Source organism: Cyprinus carpio, chromosome A1 (assembly GCF_018340385.1).
Source record: "Cyprinus carpio isolate SPL01 chromosome A1, ASM1834038v1, whole genome shotgun sequence".
Classification (NCBI taxonomy): Eukaryota; Metazoa; Chordata; class Actinopteri; order Cypriniformes; family Cyprinidae; genus Cyprinus; species Cyprinus carpio.
Window position 1 is genome coordinate 32,279,265 of NC_056572.1, and position 23,548 is coordinate 32,302,812.

Genomic DNA, 23,548 nt, shown 5'->3' on the forward strand with positions numbered 1-23,548 from the left:
TGGAAGCCCATTTTCACCATCATAAGAAAAAACAAAAACTGTGCTTTGGTAAATCAGAATTATGACAAAGTATGACAAGTTGAGATAAAGGACCCCCCCCCCATAATTATGAGATTTAAAGTCAAAATTAAGATTGACATTAAAATAGTCAAAACTAGGATTAAAACGATTATGGGTTCAAATTTAAGGCATTATTATGACATAAATCATAAGTGACCAGTTGTAATTGCAATGAAATGTTGATTATGACTTATGACTATATATATATATAGATATATATATATATATATATATATATATATATATATATATATATATATATAAAATGAGATAAAATATATATTATGAGATACAAATAGAATTATGAGATACTAAGGAAATAAAGATACAAAGTCATAATTACGAGATAATAAAAAATAGATTGTCAAATATAATGTCCAATTTCGACTGTATAAAATGAAAAATTTTAAAAAGAAAAAAAAGATTTTAAAAAATTTAATTAAAAAATTAAAAAAATACACTGTCAAAATTGACAATTATTAAAATTATTATAACAATCATTTGTTTTTATCTCATAGTTATTACTTGTCTCATAATTATATATATATATAGTATATATATATATATATATATGTATATTTATATCTCATATTTGAAGTATAATATTGCAAACATATTGTGCATAATTAATTTTGACTTTTTATGTCATAATTATTATTTAACAAAGCATATGTATGTAATATTTATTTACTGTATTTATTATTTGTGGATTTCAAATCTCTCAGCCATACAGCCCGTTTTGGAACTTTTTTTTTTTTGAGGTGGAGTAAAGGAGTAAATGATGACAGAATATTTAAGTCATGGCCCCGTGAATTGTTCCCTTTAACCGGATACATTTGCTCAGTTCATTTGCCCAGAGCCGGAATGTGATCTTCAGCGCTCAGATAGTGACATGTGCTGCAGCCAATAAGCAGATGTGAAAACAGATAGACTGTGGCCTTATCGATCCAGCACTGACTTGAATAATAGCAGGGCTGCTGTTTACCCTGAAAGAAGAGAGCCATTCCAGTCTCTGGACTTGGTGTGTGACTGAGCTTTCATGGCAGTGATTGCTCTGCGCTGTCTGTCCTGCCCACCGCCTCAGGGGACTCGGGTCCAGAGACGCCCCAGAACAGCAGGCATAACCCCTGAGGAAAAGGTGATTGTGTAAACCACAGCCGTGACTGGGAGTGTCCCCACTCTGAAATCACTGAATAACTGTGATAAGTGTGTGAGGGTTCGTCCGTGGGAAGCGGACTGGCCTTCTCATAAACAGATGCTTTTTGATGTGGAGTGGGGGCTTCATCTGATGTGCCCAATCTCTTCCTCTTCCACTGTGGTTGTGTTTTAAAATGAGCTGCTGGGATTTAGGGAAGGGTCACTATGGTCCACTGGTCATCCAACAAAAAGTCAGAAGCAAAAAGACGAACGAGTTAGTAAGGTTCTGATATTTTTAGCTACGCTGGTTTAATTGGTACATTGTGCTTCAGCTATTAGTCAGTTTTGCATGGTTAAAACCTTTTTAAAAAGGGAAATATGCTGAAAAGTTGACGAGTTGTTCAAACAACCACCTGATAAGGAAATTTTGGTCATTAAGAACAGCAATTTTTGAAGTTTATGATGCCAGTGTCCAAAGGAGACATTCAGAAACATTTAAAAAACATTACACAATCTTTAAATGGAAGTTTATTTTACACTTTGAAATTTTTATTTTTAGTTTATTTCATTTTATTACATTTTGCTTTTTGTGCAAACCTTCTCTGATTCGGTCGGTCCAGACTTCAACATGACGTCTTCATTTTTATTCCCATCTGCCACTAGATAAGTGAATGAGCAGCGGTATGTTGGCAGACAGCTGCTGGTTCATCATCGTCCTCACCCATTGACACTCGGCTCTTTTCCTCTTTGCAGGGCTCAAGGGATGCCCATGTTCCTCACTGGGAGTGAGGTTCCCACCTGATTGGCCCGTCTACACACGAGACACTTATTAAACTCCAGCGTCTACGGTGAGAACAACGGCCACCAGCAGACAGTGAGTAAGCAGGCTATACTCTCCACACTGATGAGATCTGAGCTACACACTGCATCTCGTCTCAGTGTCCTTTCACGTTTGCTTTGCAGATCTCAGTGTGGTGGTCATGGATGTTGTTGTGGTCCCATCCTGCTTGTGGCTGATTTGGGACACGGACTGCGCTAGTTGGTGCTTCTGGAGCCTAAATGTTGTTTGCAAGGCCCTGAAGGCCCTTTTTCTATTAATCAACTGCTTGGTAATGTTTGTCACAAAATCATTCAGAGTTGCAGCTTTAGTCTAAAAATCAGACATCATCTCGCAAGCCACGTTTGATTATTTTGCATAATGTATGGCACATTGACATTTATTCTGCTACAAAAACTGACAGCTCATTTAATTTTTCTGGTCTGCCCCTGGGATCGGGTTGCGTTATTCTGCAGACAAGACTGAAGAAATTAGTTATTATTTTCACAGACCAATATCTGAAAACAAAAGCAGGAGAGAAACAGTGATTTTCGAGTGCATGCGAGAAATATGCCAACTTTAGACATGAATCTGGACACTTTCAAGCATGAAGACATGAGACTCACACAGTTTACAGGAACTGATTTTATTGTGTAATTTGCAACTTATTTTTCTTGTGTGCTGCATGAACATTGAACTATGAAAAGCCAAAAGAGACTAAAATCTAACTGTTGAATGATGTTGCAAACCATTGCCATCAATAAGGCTGAGACTAAGATTAAGCTGATATTTATACTATATATATATATTACTATAATATATATATATATATATTATATATCTATATATATTTATATAATAATATAATTATACTTTATCAATGTTATTTTAGTATAATTAATATACTATCTTATGCTATATTTTGAGTTAGATTTTACATTTATATTTTTCTTTTTTAATTTTAAAGTTTTAGTAATTTTGTTGTGTGTTTTTAAGTATTTGTATATAGTTATGTAGTTTTATTTATTTTAGCTCTTTAAATGGAAATGAGAAATATTGCCTTGGCAACTGGGCTGAAATAAAATAAAAAATGACAAAATAATATAAAATAATGAAAAATAATGAATAATTAATGCATTTCACAATATTTTTAAAAGATCTTTTATTTCAGCCTAATATTTCGTTTATTTCAAGAAGTTAAAAAAAAGAGGTTTTGGTACGTTTTAATCTTTAGGTGTTAACTATAATATCCCTGCTTTATACACTGTATACATTTACCAATAATATACAGAACACATTTATTATACAAATATTTTCTATGCTATTTTCAACAATTCTGGTATATAATATACAAATCCGGGCAAATCTTTTTTGGTGATATTATAAATGTAATGGCATTTCACACATATTATCACTACACACTTTCAGCTTCAGTGAATAAAGCACCTGTCCAGTTATGTTGCCCCCCTGAGAGAGTCAGGGACCCTCATTACATTCATTTTTCCCACAGCAGACATCGCGGTGCTGTGGCCTAGTGGTTAAAGATCAAGGCTGTTAACCGAAAGCTTATGGGTTTAAATCTGTGAGCTGTCATCATTGTGCCCTTGATTCCTCCTGTGTGATCATCCCTGTTTGATTTCATTTCTCTGAATTCAAACGGTTGGTTTCTGTGAAATCACTTCCAAAGCGCTTCATAATGCCAAGCCTCAGTGAGCAGGACATTAACAGAGATGCTTATTGAGAGCGAGAGAGCGAGATTTTTTGAGATTCTGAGCAGATCTAGAGCAGTTTTGATTTGAGCATCATTTCCTCGTCCGCCCGTACGCCTAGCATTGCGCTTTAGTATTCCTGTGCGAGTCCTGCCTCACCTGCATGAATAAGAGAGCAGGAAGAGCAATGGGCAGATGGAAACACTTCCTGATTGCTCTGCCTGGATTTGATCTTGCTGGGGGGGAAATGAATGAATGAATGACTGAATGAATAACATTTTGTGTTTTTACATCTTTAAAAATCTAGTTTAATAGCTTGTCCAGAATATTAAAGCACATGTGATGGGCACATGTATATGTACTGTGTAATATTAATGTCCCACAGCACTGCAAGAGCACAATATTCTCAAGAGGTTGAAATTCCAGGAATAAACTTTGTGTATGTACTTTATAAAGAGTGCAAACTTCTGAACCCACAGCAGGGGTTTTGGAGTGGAATGCGGTCTGTTTCTGTGAGGACCAGAGTTCACTCTGGAGATTGCTGTCTATATATAGGTCCTTATCTGAAGATCAAAAGACTCCAGTCAGATGTGTTTGCTTTTCTTGAACACAGAGACCGATCGATCAGTGTTTTAAACATGTATGGTAGTGCAGATCTTCATGTTTCAAAATGTACAGCTTTTATTTACATAACTTTTCTCATTCTGCATAAATAAATAAATAAATAAAAACTGGGAAAATTATGGCATTTTGATATTCCAGAAGCTTGCTTGCTTTAATGTCGTATCCTGTTGATCTCGGTGCACCTGGTTCAATACCTGTTTTGCCTTAGGACTACAAAAATGCAGAATGATGATTACAAATTGGCTGCAGAATCATTTAAAAATGCCAATTTAAATCAGAATGTACTTAAAAATCAAACACTGAAACGTTATTATTACTTTGAACGGCATAGGCCTAATATGCAGCGATATGCAAAATTATTAAAATGACAGACATGAAAACAAACTTTATAAATTAGCAGAGAAACATAATTTAAGGTATTTTTAGTTTGAGGAGTTTTCAGTCTTTAAATGTTAGATGATTTTGTGCTCTTAGTAACCAATGCTTTAGAAATCTCACTGCTAGTGACCCCTTTTTTTATCATAGTTTTTGTTTGTAAAAAAAAATTTAACCTGTAGTTTTGTTCTACAAATGAATTTGCACCATAAAGTTGTTGTCAGTTGTTTTCTCCTCACTTTTAAAAGTTCATATGCCTATTGATTTTGCATGGTCTCTACATGGTGTTATGATAGTTATTCAGAGTTGTTAGATGCATTTTGCTTTAGCATATTTTTTTCCTCCTATTTGTGCATGACCTTATCAGAGTTGACCTGTGATGCAGCGGTTGATTGGAGGTCACCTCATGAGACAGTCATGGTTCAGTAAGAGACATTGTGGAAAACATAATGAACTTGATTATCCTGCATATTTGCACATCGTGTGGGAGAGAGAGAAAAATGAGTGAAAGAAATGAAACAGCAGTAAATGCGGCCAATACAGATAAGACTTCTGCTCATATCTTATAGCACTTATGTAACCTGATTTAGGAAGCTATTTGAGAGGCAAACTAATAGCGGAGCTACAAGTTGGCTGTCAGGAGAAAGTCATTATCTAGCATCCGCTGGACTACTGAACATGTCATAGCTGTCGCAGCGGCGGGTTTCTAGCTAATCAAGCGCTTTATGGTTTTGTTTTTCCTTTATTTCCATTCAGCTCCCTGATAGTGAAAGAATCTTTTTATCGCTTAGTCTTTATGGACTCGCCCCTTAATTGGATTGTCTAGATGCTCGGCAGTGCTTGTGGGATAGCATAGTCACTGATTTTCCTAAAACGTGCTGAAAAAAAGTCTAAAAAAACTTTTGCAGGTTATTAAAAGTACATACAGTACAGCAGTGTGAGAAAATGGTTTCGCTTTTGCAATATGCACAAACATTGATTAAATTGGTTCATTCATGATACTAGAATTATTTATTTATTCATTTGATCTATTTATGTATGTAACTAAGGGTAGATCACGCTGTGTGTGTTAAATGTGTGCAGATCTCCATGTTTTTGAAATGTACAGCTTTCATTTATGAATGCCGAAACATGCCTACTTATCATTCTGCATTAAAAACTGGGAGAGAATTATGGCATTTTCTTTTATTTTTGATATTTTAGAAGCTTGTTGGCTTTAATATTTCATTCTGTTGATCTCGGTGCACCCTGGACACCGGCGCCGGCGGGGCGGGAAACATTATGCAATGAAAATGTACTTAAAAATCAAATACTGAAAATGTTTTAAAAATACTATGAACTGCATAGGCCCAATATTATTATTTTTTTGATAAAAATTATTAACATGACATAGACTTAAAACAAGTAGTAGAATTAGCATTATACAATAGAATTATCAATATAAATTCAAACAATAACATTTTTTTTATTTTATTTGAGTACTTATTTATATGTTTATGTTAAAATGTATTTTATTTTAAATGTATTTATTCATAAAATTAAATATTTATTACTTTAAGACATTTTTTGCCTTTGACATTGGGATTATTTAGCTGTTTTTCCTTTAATAATTTTGACAAACATTGCAGGTCTTCGATCTAGTCTCCATATTTCTGTAAAGCTGCATATGTCTCAAACATATTGATTTAGTTTTTTATGTTCTCATTTTGGTGCCTTAAAGGGACAGTTCACCCAACATGAAAATGTTGTCATCATTTACTCTCCCTCACGTGATTCCAAACCTGTATGAGTTTCTTTCTTCTGTTCAACACAGAAGAGGATATCTGGTTTGGATGAATGAATCCTGGAGATGTTGTTTTTGTGGATGGAGACACACTTCAGTCCCATCACATGCACCAGGGGTCTGCGTCTGTGCCATCTTGTTTCCAGCTGCTTTTAGCACCATTTTGTTGCTTCATTTAAGAAAAAAAAAAAAGAAAGAAAGAAAAACTTGCAAGTCAAATGGCCACATATATATGAAGTGGTGATGTCACTTTGAGCGTTAGCTCTCACTAACAGCATCATAGCGGTCTCCTGTACATGCAGAATGGATCTGATCAAAAATGATGACCTGTCAAAGTCCATACATTCCTCTGACATCCTTTCACGGTTCGGCATCCTGCCAGTTTGAAAATCATGCCATCATAACGGCACAACGCGCAGGTAAGACGTCTTTAATCCGGAGAGAAATGTAGATCAAAGAGATGAAGATGAAACAAAGGTGGATCAGGAGTGAGACTCGCGCACGTTCACACTCAACGCTCCTGGATCGGTTTCAGAGAAGACACAGATTAGCAGCTGCAGCTAGCGAGTGAAGACAAGCACGCTGCTCTCCCGCTGTCATATCCCAGCATCCCGTCTGCTTTTGGCCTGTAATCTAATAGAGCGCACCTGAAGACCTTCCCGGCCTCCTCTGCAGGGAGTCTTTCTCTCTGCTTACTGTGTGTGTGCAAGCAGCTCATCATGTGCAGGCGCAAACAGAATACCGCGCTACAGAGACAGCTGGAGATCTTTTATTCACGACACCTGCGTGTTTGCACGTCCCTCGGTGCCAGTATGTGCTTGCGTTTGTGTACTTGAGTTAGTCAGCAGAACTGTGTGGGTGGTCCGCGAACACTATGAATTTGGCATGATTCATTATAGTTTAAAAACATGTATGTTTGTGTGTGTGTGTATGTACACAATTCCAACTATTTCAGCCTTAAAACTTAAGTTCAGTTGCCGTCTTAAATTTTTAAGTATACTTGATTGTAAAAGCTATTTCTTAATTTAACTTAAATTACATTAAACTGAGTAAAAGTTGAAATTGCTCTACTTATTTTGATGAGTTAATGTAAAAAAACATAAGTTGCCCATGACTTACTGATCATATCATTTTTTTGCTTTTTGCATGTGTGTGTGTTATACTGTATAATATACAGTAATTTAAGCGAGTAATATAATAAGTTAGGTCGGTAATTGATTGACATTTAGCTTACATAATAATGACATATTACATTTATGTAATTAATATATTTTATTATTTTACTTGAGTTAGTGAACAGATATATACACATACGTCATAATGATCAGCATAAAAACTTGAAATTAATTTTATTTTATTTTATTTTATTTATTTTATTTTGCAAACAGAATTAGAATTGCCATCTCTTGTATGTTCTTATGTTCATTTGATAGGGTACTTATTTTTGATATATTATAATGAATAATTGATAAAACTGATTTATGTCATACTTAAAACTCTTGAGTTTTTTAATAAGAGCAATCAAAAGTACAAACAAACTTAAAGTTCATGAATGCACTTCTTTGTGAGTTTTTAAATTAGTCTTTTTTAATGTTGCCAGGATAAATTGCTTAAAGCAATAGAGCATAATACACGAAGACTAAAAATGCATCAAGAAATTTTTTATTTATTGTACTATATATATATTTATTATTATTATTCCTGACTTGACGAACAGATTGTGGTCGATCTGTGGCCACTTTGAATGGCATTCTTTCACTGCAGTAAGAGTAATGTGTACAGCAGAAGATCTCCTCTGCACTTTTCCACCACAAGTTCTTTCAGGTGATACGGATGATCTGTCTTGTTCCTGACACACTGCTCCCTCTCGTACCTTCCTGGAGAAGTGACTCGGGTGTCGTGGCTTCTCTCCCCGCAGGACTCCCGCAGGACTTTTGTCGATGTGGAGGTGTCCACTTCCATTGCACTCACTGAAGCGGTGGATGATGCAGTGCAGCAGGCAGCGGATGAATACAGAGTGTGATGCTGAGTGCAGACTCAGTGAAGTTACAGTGGCATGTATGAAACTTTACAGTATAGCAGTAGAGAGGTATTTCATTATGTCTTCAATCAGAAACAGATTTTATATTCTTTTTTACAGTAGTTTTTACTCTTTGTCTTTCTAAATGCATTTTACACTTTCTCTTGTTAAATCCATTTTATAAATGATTTTACACTTAATTATATATTAAATGTGAATATTTGCTTTATTTTTAGTTAATTTATTCAGGTTTTTTTTGAAGTACATTAACATGTAGACATTAGTTTCTAAACTAGCCGATGTGGACTAATACCTAAAAAAGCCCAGTTTATTGGGTTGCGGGTTATTTTAATTTAATAATTATTTCTATTAAAATTTTATTCTTCATTTTACTATCATTGTTATTTTATTCTTTACATCATTCAATTTTATTATTTTTAATTTTTTAATGTTTAACTTTTTGCTTCATTTATAATAATTATTGTATTTTATTTTATGCTTCATTTATTTGTTTTATTTTACATTATTTTATTTTTAACTTTGTTACTTTTTTATTCCATTATATTTTATGTTCTTTCTTTTTTGTTTCTTTTTTGTAAATTAATTTTACTTTCATTGATTTTGTTTTGTTTTATTCTTAATTTTACTAATTTTTTTTAATTGTATCCTTTATATCATTCAATTCAATTAGTTTGATTTATTTTTTAAGGTAAATTTTTAGCTTATTTTTTTTATTTTAATTTTAATTTTGTTTTATTTATGCCTCATTTATTATTTATTTTATTTACATTATTTTTATTTTTAAACTTGATTTTAATTAATTTTTTTATTCTATTTTTTTCGTAACTGTTTATTTAGAAAGTTTTTATTTTATTATTATTATTTTTTAATTAATTTAGTTTGAAAGGAACTGGACAGTGATATTTAGGACACAGGAAAACATTAAATAATGAATCATCAAATAAATATTTGCTTTCGGAAGAAAATATGTTTGTTTGAAGCATTCAGACTTGAGAAAGGAAAAAAGTGTGGAAATATGTGAATATATTGCCTGTGTTTCATGAAATTAGTTTACAGTGTTCACTTAACCTCACATGGCGATGAAAGAAAACGAACTCATATGATTTGTATATGCTAAAGCGCAGCTGTTGGATCTGCGAGTGATACCTGCGTAGATGAGCCGATGGAGTAACACGTGACCCGTCCTGTCAGAGATTCCCACGACGGCCAGCGCTGCGATCAGAGGAGGGTCAATGAAAGCAATTACAGCGGCAGCGACCGCCGGGATCCGCTTTTGGTTGCGCTGGGTTTTTTTAGCTCTGACCCCCGCGCAGGTGCTCGGTGCTGATTAACATGGCCCTGTCAATCTAAATGAAAAGCCAGCTCTCCCTCTTTGCCACCCCTGCACTCAACCCTTCTCCAATTATTCCTATTTTAAGGCTGGAAAGAGGAGCAAAGGGCTTTAATAAAAGGCCGGGACGAAGAGTTGACAAGTGAAGAGATTTGGGATGACTGTGGAGTGGCGTTTGTAACTTCCGGGACGCTTCGGCCTGTGTGTGTGTGTGAGATTATTAAGATGTCCCAGGCCACACATGCTTCATTGATTAGTGTGTTGTTCGGCGACGAGCATGGCGTCGTTTCAAAGCTGTCCTTGAAGCATCCGAGCTGAGCTGAAAGGGAATGGTTTATGAGCACGTGTCTCTCATTCCTGTCTGCCAGAGTAATTCCGCCGCCATCGCATTACGCTCATTTGTTTATGCTAATTTTTATGTTAATGCTCTGTCATTCAAAGGATTGCACCAGAATAAGCGGCAGCGCGGCCGAACTCGAACATGAACATGTGGAATCGTTCCATATTCCATCATATTTCTCTGGCAGATCCGTGACGCGCTGCTGAATGTCTGGGCTTCTGCTGAATTTGGTCTTAATTGTGCAAGCCTTTAACTTGACAGAACAGGCTTCCCGAAGATCTTAGCAGTTCAAAACAAGCTTTCATAGAAGAAACTCTTATTAGTTTTTGAGTTGCATGACTGATGTGATTTGAGAGTGAGTTAAGACTTAAATTACGTGCAGTTTCTTAAGGAATCACGTGGCTTTAGATTATTTGTGGTTATATAAACCTGGGTGTTTCCAGTTTGTGAGGACCCCCAAATATGATGACCACCTTCCAAATCACCTTCTAAAATGAAAAAAGGCATCAATAGATTTTCAAGTTAAAACAATTATATTGTGTAAGAAAAATATTATATATGATACTGTAAAAACTAAATTAAATCTTTAAATAATTGTCTTTTATAATGTCTCTGTACTAAAGTTAAAATATTATCTGGAATATAATTACTTTTACATTGACATCATATATGGGAATAATAATTAGATAAAACGAGTGCAGTCAGTAACAAAATCAAATATGTTACTATAATAATTATAATAATGTGTTATATTAATAAAAATTAGTGCTGTCAAACGATTAATCACGATTAATCACATCCAAAACAAACATTTTTGTTTACATAATATGTGTGTGTACTGTGTATATTCATTATGTATATATAAATACACAAACATAGTATATATTTTGAAAATATTTCCATGTCTATATATATATATATATATATATATATATATATATAATTGATATATATATAAATATTTTAAATGTATAAACATAACATTTTTCTGAAATATATACATGCATGTGTTTGTGTGTTTTATGTATACATAATAAATATACACAGAACACACACATATTATGGAAACAAAAACTTTTATTCTGGATGTGATTAATTGCGAGTAAACGTTTGACAGCACTAATAAAAATATTAATAAATATTATATTATATTTATTAATTGATTAATTATTAAATCAATTAAAAATTAAAATAAATATACATTTTACATATGATTTTTTTTATTTTTATATACATAAAAATATATTCATAAATGTTATATGTTAATTGTTAATTACTCACATATATAGTAGATTTTAGGATTACTATAATATTATATAATAAATGTTAATTAATCAATCAATATAAAAATAAATCCTTTATAAATAAATATACAATTAAAACATTTATTAATTTATTAAAAATATTAAATTAATCATTTTAAAACACCACACATACTAGACACTAAAAATACGTTCAAAAGTATTTTGTTGTTTTTTTTTTTTTTTTTTTTTTTTTTTTGCAGGCGCCTCAGGATCCTCAGACCCTAGTTTGGAGGGCACTGTATATGTTCTGTATGGAGGGCACTGTATATGTTCTGTAAAAAAAAATTTTTTGATGTTTTTGGAGCTTGACAGATGTGGTCACTATGAACTGTTGTTTGGGTTTGGAAAGTGAGAGAGTAAATAATGAGAGAAAATGGGAGATTTTTTGGCTGAACTGTTGATGGTATAAACCTTCCCAGAGCGCAGGCTGAGCAGTAAACACTGAACGGACAGTAAAAATTGTCCCCGTGAAGGTGTGGAGGTGAGGAGTGATGAATTAGGTTGTTAATACAGTGCCATTGTAAACGGTCACAAGGTTTTATACAGCGCCAAATATTAATAGTGATTTGGATGTCTGCTTCTTGATTTTATAGCACTGGAAAGTGGCAAAGTGCCAGGCTGGGTGCACACTTGGCTGACTGGTGTGTTAGACAAATGAAGCAGTCAAATAAAAGAGAAGCAGCTGCTGGGTTTTACGTGCAGACGGGTGCTAGTGAGAGGCGGCTTTGTGGGCATCTGCTGGTTTAGCGTTGTGTGAAGTCTGTCACAGTTCTAAAAGTGCTGAGGCGCCATGACGAGGCTCGTGGGTAAGAAAATAGGCATGTGGCATTAAGGAACTACTCAAGAAGCCTTAAAGAAGATGATGGAAGTCTGTCGTCTAGTATAAATAATCTGCCTTTATGCAGTCAGACAATTATTCTTCTTGCACTTAACAAATATAGGTGCTAAAGGGAATTAATTTATTTTTTTTTTTTCATTAAACGTCCCATTTTACACAGAATGCAACCCTTAAAAACATGATACTATTTTGTTATCACAAAAAAAAGTCACATATAGATTGATTTGGATTGGGGCTGTTTTACTCATTTTAAATATTAAGTATGTTGAAATAGTGATAAGCATTATGCAGTAAGCCAATTTATTCTTCTTGTATTTTAGCAAATTTAGATGTCAGTGCAAGAAAGTTTAAGGGTAGGGAGAAATTATTTATTTATAAAATGTATATATATGTTTTTTTTATTTATATATCTCTAGACTTTCAATTAACATACATACATACATACATAGTACATATTATATATATATATATATATATATATATATATATACAGGGCTGGTCATATAATTAGAATATCATCAAAAAGTTGATTTATTTCACTAATTCCATTTAAAAAGTGAAAACTTGTATATTATATTCATTCATTACACACAGACTGATATATTTCAAATGTTTATTTCTTTTAATTTTGATGATTATAACTGACAACTAAGGAAAAATCCCAAATTCAGTATCTCAGAAAATTAGAATATTGTGAAAAGGTTCAATATTTAAGACACCTGGTGCCACACTCTAATCAGCTAATTAACTCAAAACACCTGCAAAGGCCTTTAAATGGTCTCTCAGTCTAGTTCTGTAGGCTACTCAATCATGGGGGAAGACTGCTGACTTGACAGTTGTCCAAAAGACGACCATTGACACCTTGCACAAGGAGGGCAAGACACAAAAGGTCATTGCAAAAGAGGCTGGCTGTTCACAGAGCTCTGTGTCCAAGCACATTAATAGAGAGGCGACGATGTGGTAGAAAAAAGTGTACAAGCAATAGGGATAACCGCACCCTGGAGAGGATTGTGAAACAAAACCCATTCAAAAATGTGGGGGAGATTCACAAAGAGTGGAATGCAGCTGGAGTCAGTGCTTTCAAGAACCACTACGCACAGATGTATGCAAGACATGGGTTTTTCAGCCAGGTGTCAAGCCATTCTTGAACAACAGACAGCGTCAGAAGCGTCTCACACCTGGGCGAAAGACAAAAAGGACTGGACTGCTGCTGAGTGGTCCAATGTTATGTTCTCTGATGAAAGTAAATTTTGGGTAAAATTAAAATCAGGGTCCCAGAGTCTGGGGAAGAGAGGAGAGGCACACAATCCAAGTTGTTTGAGGTCCAGTATAAAGTTTCCACAGTCAGTGATAGTTTGGGTTGGCATGTCATCTGCTGGTGTTGGTCCACTGTTTTTTTCTGTGGTCCAAGGTCAACGCAGCCGTATACCAGGAAGTTTTAGAGCACTTCATTCTTCCTGCTGCTGACCAACTTTATGGAGATGCAGATTTAATTTTCCAACAGGACTTGGCACCTGCACACAGTGCCAAAGCTACCAGTACCTGGTTTAAGGACCATGGTATCCCTGTTCTTAATTTGCCAGTAAACTGGCCTGACCTTAACCCCATAGAAAATCTATGGGTAATTGTGAAGAGGAAGATGCGATATGCCAGACCCAAGAATGCAGAAGAGCTGAAGGCCACTATCAGAGCAACCTGGGCTCTCATAACACCTGAGCAGTGCCACAGACTGATCGACTCCATGCCACGCCGCATTGCTGCAGTAATTCAGGCAAAAGGAGCCCCAACTAAGTATTGAGTGCTGTACATGCTCATACTTTTCATGTTCATACTTTTCAGTTGGCCAAGATTTCTAAAAATCCTTTCTTTGTATTGGTCTTAAGAAATATTCTAATTTTCTGAGATACTGAATTTGGGATTTTCCTTAGTTGTCAGTTTAAATCATCAAAAATTAAAAGAAATAAACATTTGAAATATATCAGTCTGTGTGTAATGAGTGAATATAATATACAAGTTTCACTTTTTGAATGGAATTAGTGAAATAAATCAACTTTGTGATGATATTCTAATTATACGACCAGCACCTGTATATATAATTTATTTATTTATTTATTGCACAGTGTAACTTGAAAATAAACATGAAATAAATCGTTATCTTTTTGATAATATTACTCATAATATTAAACTTACTCATAATATTTCACAAATATGCCACAGCTTGGCTGATTTTGGGCTGTTTTTCTGTAATATGCCATTCTGTAATCATCAAAAATATAAACATGATAAATTAAACTAAAAAATAAAATAAAAATAACTAAAAATAAAATAAAACACTTGTTTGAATGAATGTCAAACTTCTGTGGACATTTTATTTTGTATAAATGACAGTGGTACTGTATTAGTCTCCACCTGATGTCCAGTGTACTTACAGTCTGGGTCCTGAAGTGAAGCTCTGCTGTTTTAGGGTGATACTCATCCGCCGTGAGCGTTTTCTGTCAGGTATTGATGGACTCTTCTGGAGGTGCTGTGGTTTAGTTAAACATCACGTCTCTTTGTAGAAGCTCATTCTTCATTGGATCTGTAAAGTGCCCCAGTCATCTCAAAGGCCCCTCCTTTTTATTCATAATCCCATTCCAGCGTCCACAAGATAGGATTTGTCCAGATCAATTTTGTAATGCATTTTTCATTTTGAAAATGTAATTAGGGTTGTCTCTCTTCTCCCTCCTGCTGATCACTGATTCATATTCTCTCACCTGCTTGTATTAGCAGGTCAAGGGTGAGTTCAGTGCTTGGCTAACTGTAATCTCCTCAATGGAAAACCGGCTTACTGTTACTTTAATATCCATGGAAGTCGGCTCATGAACCTTTCTTTGAAGTAGGGGTTATTCCACTGCTCAGACAGCTTTAAAATCCCCAGCTTCAGCCTCAGACCAAATGTTCAAGGACCACCTGATGCATATTTCACATGGCAACCCTTACTAAAATCACAAGCTCTGATCTGATTGGCCGGCTTTATGCTTCTGCCGAGAGTCAGAGTGCACAGGATGAGCGCTTCTGAGAAAGAACAGGTTTTGACAGGTTACTGGCATTGATTCTTTAGAAAAATATATTTGAAGTGTTTAAAGCAAGCAAAAAAAAAAAAAAAGGTTAACCAGCATAGTAATGCTTTAGTTTGTTTTCAGTCTGTGAAATAATCCATTCATATTTATTGTTTTATTTTAATTTAGTATTTTGTATTTTATTTGTATTTTAATATTATGTTTATTTATATATTTATTTTACTTTAAATTTTGCACTGGTGCAGGTATTTTCAGGAGCCATAAAGAATAATTATTAGCTTAATCTATTGAATATCAAAGTCAGGAATTAGTCATTTATAATTATGATTATTTAATTAGGTCCAATAAGTCCATAATTTCAACATTATCAATTTTTTTTATTTAGTTTGATTGTGTTTTATTTTGTCATTTAATTTTGTTTCATTTTGGTTTAGTCTTTTTGTTGTTGTTGTTGTTGTTGTTGTTGTTGTATGCTTTTATTTTATTTATTTTTATAAGTCATTTTAACTGTATTTTATTTTTTTTATTTTTATTTTATTTCAGGTTTGTTTTTGCATATGTCATACAGGCCAATTATTTGCTTAATTTATTGAATATCAAAGTCAGAAGATTAGCTCAAATAATTTCCAATAATGTAATATTGAAATATGATAATGTGGCATCATAAGGTCTGTATGAATAAATTTTTCTTTTTTGTTTTATTTTGTGTCATTGTGTTGTGTTTTACAATTTTTAGTACATTATTCATGTCCTTGCACTGGTGCAGATATTTGCATATGGACCTTAAAGGTGAATTGCTTACCTGAACTGCTCTATTGAATATCAAAGTCAGGAATTTAGCTTAAATCATTTATAAATCTGATCATAAATTGGCTATAATAACATATGTAAATTAAGTATAATGTGAATAAAATGCTTCTCACATGCAGTTATTACTCATTTTCTCCAGCAAATTTTAAAGTTAACACACCAGGTGTCAAAACAACTGTTTTGTGACCAGATGCCACAACGCTAATAATATCTACAAAAGTCTGCTGCCTGGCATATGCTTGTGCTGACAACATTTCCATTCTCTTTCTTTCTTTATTTGTCATGTGTTACCATAAACATTTTTTCAGACAGAAGTAGTTTTTGAAACAAAGTTTGAGGTACAATAGCACATCTATGAATGCATGTAACATGCAGCTGGGCCTCTTTGTAGTTAAATCTAAGGCTAGCTGTGGGTGTAGGTCTAGTGCTTCTGTAGGCAGCATTTTAAATTATGATGTGCACAAAGAAAAGCCTCTAAAGGTAGGCAGTATAATTAACAAGCTATTTGGTGGGGGGAAAAAGCATGCAGACACAGTAAGTAATGTTGATTTGTGTAATATGAATAAAATGCATCATAAAAACGAATCTATTACAAAGTGTTATGCATAATTTTTAGACACTTTTTTTTACCAATAGCTGTGTATTTTTATGGTTAGAGTACTGCATCACAAGCTTATCAGCACGTTAATCCCAAATTCTGGATCAGTTGTGAGTCGAATCTCCAGCACGCTTCATGTGAGGAGTGTATCTGTTTGTTGCTGCATATGAAGAAAGTTATTAGGTTCTTTTTCACTCATGTTACCTATGTAGGCGGCTCACTGGGTTTTAGAACAGAGCCGCAGACTCAAACCACTTCCTAATTGGACTTCCTGCTTGTCAGAGAGACGTAGATGAACGGCTTGTGTGTGTGTGTGTGTGTGGTGTGTGTGTGTGTGTGTGTTGTGTGTGTGGTGTGTGTGTGTGTGTGTGTGTGTGTGTGTGTGTGTGTGTGCCCGTTCCTGACCAGCATCAAGAGCGATTGACTGCAGGTTATTTGAGGTGCATTCATTCAAGTGTGTCACTGCATCAGTTTGAGTGACTGTGAAATGACCTTGTGCTGAAAGTCTTCAGAGTCAAAGTGTATCACAGCCAGCCAGAGGCCAGTCTGTTGATGTTGGTCGGCCAAATATGACTTCTTATCGCGTGTAGTTTTGCTAAACTTTACTCTGCGCTGTTTGTGATCGCTCTGAGATGATCAAGCCTGTGGATCTTCGTGTCATTGTCATTTTTATCTGCAAGCCACCCACCTGCGTGCTTCAAAGAGACAGGAAGACGAGGAGCGGGCAGAGGTGCATTTGCGAAACAAACTTATCTGACAGTTTCTGTGAGGGAGTGAGTGAGTGAGATAAGAACCTGCAAACTCTGACCTCTGATGATTATTTCTTCTGCAGTATATTGTAGATTTTTCCCTCTCACCCAAAAACGCTCCTGCTCTTATAAATGATATTTGGTACAGGTATTTCGGTTAGGTATGCATGTTTACTTAACAAATACAGTGTGGTTTTTATCACTGCATGTGTGGAACCTTAATTTGAAACTTCTAGGTTTATATTTTGTTGCTTTTGAGGAGTCTCATCTTTCAAATCATGTCCATTTTGTCAGGAAATGTAATGAATGATACTTTGTATTTAGATGATTTTTAAAATGCCTGGCAGCATGGAGTGCATTTATCCCTTTCCTTTACTACTAGTTTAACACGAAATAAACATGAACAAACATATTTTGTCTATTGATATTAGACAGAATAGAATGGAAATTTTATAATTAGATTTCGAAGTTAAAGGTATAAGCGATTTTGGAAAGGCTAGCAACAACTTTGAAAGCATAAGGCCCCACCCTTTGCAGGATCACTCTCTAAAGCCACGCCTCCTCCAAAACACATGAATGTGTACAGGCAGAGCAGAGACTAACCAGCGACACCATGAGAGCTTAAATAATTAAGTACTGTAATCTTGACTAAACATTACTTACAATTTTACATTTTGGGCCAGTAAATCAAAAACCTAAGTCTGTGTAATTTTGTAAATTTGTAAATTTAAGATTTCGAGTGTTGTCAACTCAAAATCCCAATTTATTAAAATGGCTTACTCTGGCTCATCAATCTTTAGCTCCGCCCACGGCATGCCTCCAGGAGCTCGGCTTTCGTAAAGCTGTATATTTCTTTTATAAATATAAAACTTCAGACTTTTTGGAGATATAAAGGATGCAGTTTTACTCTATAGGTACTCAAGATTAACGTGAGATTGGTTGAAACTGTGTGTGTGTGTTGTGTCCCCTTTTAATGTGATTGGCTGTGCAAGCAGTTCTGCCTGGCAACAAGAGAGCGAATGCACTGATTGGTAGATAATTACAAAAGGCGGGTCTCTTCATTTTGTCTGTAAAAAGAAACAAAAACAGATCTCTCTGGATCCCAGCATGTTCATCAGTTTGACTCCATTTCATATAAAAGTTCTTATTGAGACTTGACAGAGGTTTAGATGTCAAAGGGCACCTATTATGCAAAATCCACTTGTTTTCTTAAGCATTAGTTTTTCTCTGGCTGTTTTAACTTTGTCTTTCTAAAGCACATTCCTTAAAAAAACAAATGCAAGAGAATCTGATCAGATGATATTGTTGATTATATAGTCAACATACAGTGGTCTCATTCGCTAATCTCATTTACCTACATCAGTTACAGTACAGCTACATACAATTTTGTATTTGGATAATGATTATTATATCTTAAAATAAATAGCAGTTGAATTTAATAGTATGTGGTCTGTTTTTAATTGTAACCTTCAATATAATAGTAATGTAAGTAATAGGGCTTATTATGGTTTACAGCATTAGCTGAGGTAGATTTTTTTCCTTACGAAGGGAAATTACAGTATAATTTAAAGATAGAGCAACAATTTGTTCAGTAAACCACTGTTAATAAAAAAAGAAAGAAAAAAAAGAAAGAAAAAGAAGCACTTTTATGTTTATTTTTCCCGTATCATTTCTATTTCAGTGAAACATGTACTGTACATGCACTAACAATAGTTTTGTCCATGTTTTCCCTCCTGTTACTCCCCCTGTTGAATTAAAACTGTGTTTGAGTCCCCTGGCGGGAAGCTGTTGGACTGGCCCGCCACACCTCCTGAGGCCTGAGGTCACTCAGAGTTCAATTTGATTAGCTCTCGTCCCATGAGCCGCAGTCTGGGATTAGCAGGACTCAGATATCTCATCTTATTAATCATTTCTCTGTGATACTCGATGTGAAATGTTTTTTTTTAAACAATGTTAAACTGCCTAACTGACTGATTTTTGACATACAGTAGACGTGCTAGATTCATGTCTCTCGTATCACTTTGCGGTCTCTTTCTTCTTGCATAATGGAATAGTTTCAGCTCAAATCAATATTTCATGTCTATTTATTTATTTATTTATTTGGTGAAGAGAAGTCTAATAAGCTGGGTAATGTACAGTCAGGTGGATATTCTGGCAAAATGAAGCCCTTTAGGGCGACTTGCGATTGATCCGGATCCCGCGTGGGAGTTTGTTTGTGATAATTACCTGCTGATTGAACATCATCTCTCACTGATGTACTCGTGAGTCTGGCTCCTCTGGAAAGACAGTGAGCCTCGCTTTGGCTTTCTGTTTGTGCAATGTGAGAATGAATGATGAGGTACTATAAGGAGGTTTGTGTGCGCTTCAGATTTGATTTGAAAATGCATTTTAAATACCATCCAGGTCGATTGAAATTACAGTATCAGACATTTTACATACTTGGCTCTGATTACGTTTTCAGATCAGTGTGCATTGAATTTTATACTTGCGGTACTAAACAGAATGTAGAGTTGTATTGCTATACATTTACATTTATTATACATTTTATCCAAAGCGACTTACAATTTGGGAATACAACAAGCAATTCAACATTCATCAAAGAGGCAGATAAACACAGGAAGTGCTCGTAATACCAAGTTTCAGGCATTGTTCAAATAAGTACAAGCTAGACAGGGAAAGATTAAAGAAAGGAAAAAACAAAAGTTTTTTTTTTTTTTAAGGATGAAGTCAAATAGTGACGAAAGAGATGTGTTGTTTTCAGCTGCTTGTTTTTTGCCTGAAAATTGTCAGGCATGATTCGTAATAGTGAGTGGAAGTAGACTGGTGCTGAGCCTGTGGCTGTTCTATACGCAAGAATAAATGTCTTGAACTTGATACACATTTTGCTGTAAAGTTTTTATAGTACTGTAGCTCAGTGTTGTTCAGTGTGTATTGCCCATGAACATGTTGTCAACGTAATTTCAGTAGATGATACATATAATCACCTAGTCACCTTAGTCACCTATTGAAATTTGTATTTATGTATATTTTATCATATTTAATAGATAAATTTGATGTTAACAGAAGTTTTATTTACCATGTTGGAAATGTTCATTTTTATTACACCTTATTACACCTGTTTTTACGGTTAATTATATTATATTATATTATATATATAGATTATATATATTATATTATATATATTATATTATATTATATTATTATATTATATTATATTGTTTATTAATCCTTTTTTTTAAATAATGGATATTAACTTAATTTATGTTTACTAAATAATGTGTACATTATGTTAATGTAACTTTTATGCACAATGGTGGAAGTTAATTAATGCCTGTGTATTTATAGTTAAAATATTTTTTTATATTATATTATACATTATATATATATATATATATATATATATATATATATTATATATATATATTTGATATAATATATATTTTGATTTTATTTTTATAAAGTGACAAAATACGTGTTTTTTGATAAAATGTGTTTTAAATTTTGACCTTATTAAATTTTATTTAGTAACGTTTAATCAGAAATAGTTTTGAAATGTATGTTTTTTTCTTGTGTATGACTAATAAAATTCCACTGATTTGCAATTCAGTAAATTCCCAAATCTAAGTGGGTGGGTCTTAAACAGAATAAGCTGCTTATTCAGTATGATGATCAAAAGTCTGTTCATGAATTGAAAAGAAGCCAATATTGACTTTAGTTCATCCCTGCTGGTGCAGTGGAGCAGATTGGCCTGTACTGGTCATGTGAAGGTTTGGGGCAAGCATGGGCCTGTTGTGGAATGACTCTGCACTGCAGGTTTTCCTGTCTGTTACGAGTTGTTAACCATAGTAAGTTCAGTTGTGGATTGATCTGCTGGTTGATGATTTGATTCAAAGGCCTTCCGCTGTTTATACAAGTTAAGAAGCATTATAGTGTTTGTCGTTCAAGCTGGTAGGTCACTCTTCCGTATGGCTGTGTTTGTGCTATAGTACTTCTGATGAATCACACATATTGCTCAGTGGAAAGTGTGTTCAAGCTGTGCTTCTCTGTTGAGATTTTATTAAGCTGTATATTTACGTATAATCTTCTGTTAAGTAAATGCATGTAAACATTCAAGAGAAAGTGTGTATCCTCACGTGATCCCGAAGAAAAAAGCAAATGTCACAATGCAAAAGAAGAACTCTCATTTCTTTATGCAAAATATGCATTATTCTTTTTTTCAAAGCACTGTTGATGTAAGTAAACATTAGTCTAGACAGCACTGGCCTTCGTGAGACCGAGTTTGAGATCTCATGACTGTTTCTGTCCATGTGTCATGTTCAGCGGGAATTACATCAGGTTGTTAGAGGAAGTTCAGTCTCAGTCACTCATATTCACCTCAGGATGTTTTGCTAGTAAACAGATGTGCATGTGCCTACAGCGTCTTAACAGATACTAGTGTAGTACGACCTGTATTTTGCTCTCATGACTCTGTGTATGTGTGTGTGTGTGTTTTAGAAGTTTCTTTGGTTTAAAGGTTGTTTACAGTAAAAGAAAAAGCTCTTAGGCTGAAACCGACCAGATTAAGCTTAAACAAGCATGCCCGAGATATTGTAATTCTAGCCTAGCGATGTGTGACCTGCAGTTCTCAGATATCTGGATTCATAGTCTCAGAGGTCGGTGCTGTTGAAGCGACTGTCAATAGCAAGAAAATTAAGTGATAGAGAAATGTTATTATTTAATAATGTGATATAAATTTGTCACCATTCATTTCCAGTGGTGTTAGAGGTTATGTAACAATCTTATGAAGCCAGACTTTTGATCGTCAGCCTGAATAAGCAGCTTATTCTGGTTAAGTCCCACCCACTTAGAATGGAGGACACAGTTTGATTGACATATGAATTGGCCAGTCACCATTTGGTTTGCTTTAACATGCAGTTTTGCCTTTTTGGTCTTACAGTACGGTTGACATTCATTGGTTTCTTATGTGTCCAGTGGAATTCATCAATAAATTTCAATTTTTTAATTAAGTTGATTCATTTTTGGTTTTTAATTGTGTGTTTGTTGCTTGTGCATGATTGCAACAGGTTTATGTTTAGGCCTACTAAACTGAGCACATGTTGGCGTGAAACCTCAGTGTGAAGATGTAGGCTAAAATGAAAAGCATGTGCATGTAGTATTTTTGTGACTGATGACATCAGAAGATGTGATCAGTCTTTTAAGTCTCATCTATTTTGTGTTTTTAAACTGTTTTTGCATCAAAGATAACTATAGTAAAGCAGTTTTGTGCAGCTTTTATTAGTTACTGCAACCTGTTGTTCAATTATGGTTAATATCCACCTACTTTTCAGACCATTAGTCATCAAATTATCTGTAAACACTGCAGCTGTCATAAAAAGGTATGAGCAACTTTAATTTAACACAGCTGAAAAACCGTCTCTCTCCGACTTTGTCATTTCAAGGTCATCATGATTCAACCAAAAACTGGTGATGTCTGGGTGGTAAAGTTGTTTACTCTGTAATTAGTCCATCCATTCCCACTAGTCTGACATATTTAGAAGATTCACTGGCCAATCACAGCACTGTGGAGGCACAGCCACCTCTCATGTGACCCTAGACTGGTATTTTTCCACTACTTTCACCCCAGTAGCATTAATAATAATTTATTATTCTGAATTCTGGCATATTTGAAAGAAAATATGCAATGTAGGAAACACAGAAATCACTTTTTTAAAGACTGTGATGGTGCGTTTGCACAGTTATTAACATTAGCTGCGTCCCAAATGATGCACTATACACTTATATGTACTTATGCTATGCAACCCACGTAGTGTATGAATTATATATGGTTATTTTGTCATTCATAATCTGAGTCTGATAGCCCCTCGCCCTTCACTACGTAATTAAAGCTGCGACAGCTGAGTGAATGAATTTTCCAACATTCCATACTTAATTTTTTCGGTTACTTAAATAAATCATCCATGAATTTAAAGTGTAC

General features: G+C 34.5%; 1 pseudogene; it reads left to right on the plus strand.

Moving 5' to 3' along the window:
* Positions 1 to 2,047: 2,047 nt before the first annotated feature.
* LOC109073120 overlaps positions 2,048 to 23,548 on the plus strand; it is a 126,111-nt pseudogene continuing 104,610 nt past the window's right edge.